Source organism: Vigna umbellata, chromosome 1, assembly GCF_029865625.1.
Source record: "Vigna umbellata cultivar VRB3 chromosome 1, Vumbellata_1.0, whole genome shotgun sequence".
Classification (NCBI taxonomy): domain Eukaryota; kingdom Viridiplantae; phylum Streptophyta; class Magnoliopsida; order Fabales; family Fabaceae; genus Vigna; species Vigna umbellata.
This window is the reverse complement of record NC_142165.1, coordinates 87655733-87661331: the sequence shown is the minus strand read 5'-3', so window position 1 is coordinate 87661331 and position 5599 is coordinate 87655733. Positions and strand designations below refer to the sequence as shown.

The following is a 5599-nucleotide window of genomic DNA, read 5'->3' as shown; positions in this document are numbered from 1 at the left end:
ATCAGAGTGGCGCAGCGGAAGCGTGGTGGGCCCATAACCCACAGGTCCCAGGATCGAAACCTGGCTCTGATAGGAGTGGCTTCCGTATTGTTTTAACTTTTTTTTTATATATTATTCTACGAAATATATTTTTTGACAAAAACGGGTCCAACCTTAACCAACTTGAAATATGGCCGGAAACAAAAATGAGAAAAATAAAAGTAAATACTATGCCTGCCCACATAAGTATTTCAACAATAAATATTATATGTTCTTTCACTGTATTAGCCAATAATTAATTGTATGCCCACAGGCTTATGGTACTCAGCTATTTCTCTATGACATGTCCGAGAATGACACTTTACAACATCAAATTTATGACTGTCACTGGAGGCAAAATTGAAATATGAAAAGAAAAGAGTTTATAAAACAAGACATTGTTTTAATTAAATCAAAAACAATTAAAAATAGTATAACTTGATTATTATACACAACTTTCTTTTTTTTATCATTTTTCTTATTTTAATAAAAAAAATTATTATTACTATAAATTTTTATTATAATTATAATGTTGTTGATTAAGATATTAAATTCATTATTGTTTTCTTGAGTTAAATATGTTCTTAATCTTTGTTTTTAGTCGCTTTTTCAAATTTTGGTACATTTTGATCCTTTTCCTTAAGTAAATTATAATTTTTCGTTCTCTAAAACCAACGGCGTTGAAAATCAGCTGAGGTGGCTAACGGTGATGTGCCACGTAATTTTTTTTTCTGACACCGAATCAACTTTTCCCAGCTTTTCTCCCTCCTCTCCCTCAATCTTCTCCTTAAACTTCTTCTCAGAAATCGTCACATCCTTCAACCTCTTCACTGCCACCACCGGCCCTGCCTCAAGCACCGCCTTATATGTCGTCCTGAAAGTCCCTTTCCCCAAAACCTCCACCGAAGCCCTGAGCAAATCCTCTAAATCAAACGCCATAGGCGCATGTAAACTGTTTTTTTTTCTTCTGTTATACACGATGCAATTAAATATGTTAGAAAGTAGAAAAGATTGAAGAAGGCAAGCCAAAATTTACGAGAAATTCAGAGAAAAAAATGAAATAAAAAGAATAAAAAGATATAAGTGAATATTAAGGTTCTAGAGGAAGGAAGATTGAATTGATTTAGAAGATCTTCGTTCCGATTCCGATTCTGATTCTGCTTGACCAACTCGCCGCCAACCTTTCCGATTCTGACCTTTCCTTAACAACCTTCGAGATCTTCGTTGCAGCCTGCCGCACCTCCTTTAGCAAGCCGCTCAGTTCCATCCCTAATCACTCCTCTGCCAATTCACTCGGCCAGAACTCGCCAAACTCGCAAACATTCCAGCGATCCATCACTTCTACCGCCGCTAGCAAGGTTAAGAAGGCCTTTGGCTTGAAATCACCTGGTTCGGGCTCTAGAAAGAATCCTAGCTTTAGTTTGGGCCAGGGAAAGCCGAAGCGATCGTTAACAATCGGAGAACTCATGCGGAACCAGATGAGGGTTTCCAAAGCCATGGATTCGCGCGTGAGAAGCGTTCTTCTCAGGATTTCTGCTGGCTAAGTCATAACACTCTTCGCTTAATCCATTCTTGCAATGCATGTAACAAGTGATGGTTGATCTGGTTCAATTTTACTTGTTTATCGGTTATCATTGAGGTTTTAAATTGCAGCCACTATCGAGGTTTGAACGCAATCCTTGAGGTAGGGCCGGTGGTGGCGGTGAAGAGGTTGAAGGATGTGACGATTTCTAAGAAGGAGTTTAAGGAGAAGATTGAGGGAGAGGGAGGGAGAAAAGCTGGGGAAAATTGATTCGGTGTCAGAAAAAAAAATGACGTGGCACCATCTCAACTGATTTTTAACGCCGTTGGTTTTTGAGGACGAAAAATTATAGTTTCCTTAAGGAGAATGATCAAAATGTACCAAAGTTTGAAAGAGGGACTAAAAACAAATTCGCTTGATAGTTTAGAAACTAAAAACATATTCAACACTTGTTTTCATTGAAGTCGATAAGGTCTCTCTTTTTGTTATTTGGTATTGCTGGAATGTCTTACCGCTTCCATGCAGGGACTGAATTAGGGAATTAGGAGGGGATCTTGGAAGTTTAAGTTAATACAATCATTATAAGTAATAAATGTTTTTGAATGTGTGTTATACATATAAAATATCAATTTATTTTAAGGGTTTTATGTACTAGCAAGTTTCACATATTTTAATAACCTATTATCTCTTAATTAATTGAGTTATGTATGCAATCATATTTAAGTTTATTGTTGTACGTTCATTTATATATATATATATATATATATATATATATATATATATATATATATATATATATATATATATATATATATATAAAGTGATGTCGAAATGGGTTGTAACTCACGAATTAACCGGGCTCACAACGGGTTTGATTCGGGTTGGGTTTGAAAAAAATGTAATTTTTTTATGCGGGTTAGTTTTCAACCCGACTCACTTAGAATTCGACTCACCGAGTTGAACCCGTGGTGAGCCGGGTTGGCTCACCAATCCACCTAATTTAATTTAATTATTTATTAATTTGTGTTTCAATATTATTAGTTATTATTTTTTTATTATATTGTAGATGGTGATAAATAAGAAGATGTTTCAAGAGAGAAAAATATTATAGATTTATCTATTCAAGACTCTAATATTATAAATGGACAAGTGATACAAAAAGTATCAATATTAAAAACTTATTTGTTCGTCTTTTGTACATGTTTTTGAATTACGCTTGGATTGTATGATACTTTTTTTTAATTGTCTTTGTAGTTTAAAATCATTTTAGTGTGACGTTTATTTATATTTGAATTAAAAAAAATTGTAACTTTTATTTAAAAAAAAACTTATAATTAAATCAGCTAGTGAGTCAACCCGTTTAACCCACCAACTAGTGGTGGGTCAGGCCGAGTTCAAATTTTTTCAGTTGCTAATAAGTGAGCCGGGTTGGGTTGACTCATTAAGTGACTAACCCGTGATGAGCCGGGCCAAGTCGGGTTGAGCCGGGTTATATACATTTTTTTTTATTTCAAGACCAATCCCAAACTATAAATAAGTATATAACAACTCATCTAAGTGAGAAAATTTTTCCTACCTCTTAACCAAACCCATATTTGACATTTGCCCAACAAGACAAGTCTCGCCTAGCGCGACCTCCCTATGTCGGGCTCAATTTTAGCACTCATTTGATGAGAAGTTAACTCGTTAGTAAAATCTGAATAATATAATTTTTCCTTAAGTCTAATGAGTGTCTTTATCCTTTAACCAAATCAAAAGTATCATTTTACATAAAACGACTCATTAGAAGTCAAAGATATTACTCCACGGATCCAACCCAAACCACAACGCAGAATAAAATAACAATTTAAACATGAGCTTACTTATTTATTTATTTTTCCCTTAAATCAATCGATTTAACAAATGAAATATAATAATTCAACATTTCATTCACATATTACAATTTAGTCCAGTTATACAAATCAAGCAAATAAATAGTTTCACTCATACCTATTGTTTCAACCATTGTAGATATACCAATTTAACCATCAAATCACATATTACCACACATTCACTTTAGAAAAGACAATTTAAATGATACAAAACAATATTAGCTTTCCTTACCTTGATTAAACAACTTCATATCTTATAGTTACTTCCTAAAACTCTAATTCTCACAGGTTGCTCCACTTACATATAAAGAACTCTAATCAATGATCAAAACACATCTTTACAATCCTAATTGAATAAAGGTTCACCTTGAGCCCATCACATGCAAACCCCTATACCCCTACATGCAATAGATTTCTTAAAAGAATAAAAAGAAAGACAAAAGGTTAACTTACTTCGTTCAAGATTCTGATTAGGTAAGATTATAGACCTTAACGTAAGGAGTCGTATGGTGTACTTCGACCTTCAAATAAATGAATGATGGGGACAAAGATTTAAAGAAAAGGTAAAGAAAGAGTTTAAAAAAAAAGTTTTAGAATTATTGTGGTTTAAAATTAAATAGAAAATTCTATTTATAGATTGAATTTTTAAAACTAAAATAATTGAGTATAATCTTTTAAGATCACTGTTACTCTTTAGGTATTTTTTATGTCCAGAGTGATTTAAATATTTTCTTTGATTATTTATCCAATACTAAACCTATTATACATAAATTTTTACACAACTTATGCTTAATGACAATTGAAGGAAAGACAAGTTGATAATTTATATACTTAATTTTTGGAAAATATTAAAACCTTTATTTTCATGTGAGATAAGTTATTTTTGTCTAAAATAGTGATGCTTTGGGCTTTTATTCGTCTCACTCAACCTATAAATGGTTTTTCCACTTGGTTTAATGTTACATGAGAAAATGTGTCTTTTTTTTCGAAATTTTTTGCATGATACCGTCTCAACCAATATTAAGATGTTGCTTTGCAATATACCTTTATTTGATTGTATGTGGTGCCATTTCTTTCATTTACATTGGTGAGGTTACTTGATTGTAGGGGTTGAGAAAGGGTTTGCCACCATTGAATTTTTTTTGTAATCAATAGTAGCTTTGTCATCTGTCTCATAATATTCCTCCCATTCCTTAGTCTTAACTTAATGAATGAAGATGAGAGTAAGAAAAGAGTGTAAGAAAAGAAGAAAGAAGAGGAGAGAAAGGAAATAAAGAACCAACTCTAAGGTAGAGAGACAAATATAACTAAAATTTGATGAAAGATTCAATCATTTGCTATATATATATATATATATATATATATATATATATATATATATATATATATATATATATATATGAATTTGTCCAATCATCGTCTTTAATAACTTGAACATGCACATCAATATAGTAGAAGAGATCACATTAAATTCTTTTGAAAAAAGAAGGACCGTATTAATTAAGTAAAAAATACATGAAAAATTACATTGAAAATTTGTTATAAATATTGACACAAAAGTACTATAAATATTGTGAGTCTTTTTATTTATAATGTGATGGAATATGTATTTATTAAACAAATATAATATTTGTTTTTGAAGAAGAGATTAAATATTTAATAGTCTGAGTTATTCATATATTTTGTATATACAAGTCTAATTTCTATAAAATTAAATAAATTTTTCGTATTAAATTATTTCAAAAATTATATTTATTCTTAAACTAAATTATATAATATTTCATCGTCTACCATATGAAAGTGATGTAAAAGATTTATTAACCAATTGTAGATAACATACTTCAACTTTATTTTTATGATAAACACTGGACGTATCATTTATTAAAAGAAACATTTTACATACTTTTTATAAAGCATAAGATTTAAAAAATCAGACTTTTCAAATTAATTTAAAAAAGAAAAATATATTTTTGTAAAAAAAATGAAATGACTAAGACTTTATAGACCGCTTGTCGTTAATACTGCCAAGTGGTCATTTGAGATGGAGAATAGTAGGCGGGATAAAGTGCTCGTACTACCCTCGTCACAGCCACAGCCACAGCATGGGACCCAGAGAGACCATATATCAGTCCAGGTAGACGGAGCACATCCATCACAGCTCTCACAGGCAGGTGATCCAATAGCAGTC

The 5599-nt window shown here is 31.6% G+C and overlaps 1 non-coding gene across 1 annotated transcript; it reads left to right on the top strand.

Moving 5' to 3' along the window:
* On the top strand, positions 1-72 carry TRNAM-CAU (transfer RNA methionine (anticodon CAU)). Its single transcript has one exon. It is a non-coding gene; the product is annotated as a tRNA-Met (tRNA).
* Positions 73-5599: the final 5527 nt, after the last annotated feature.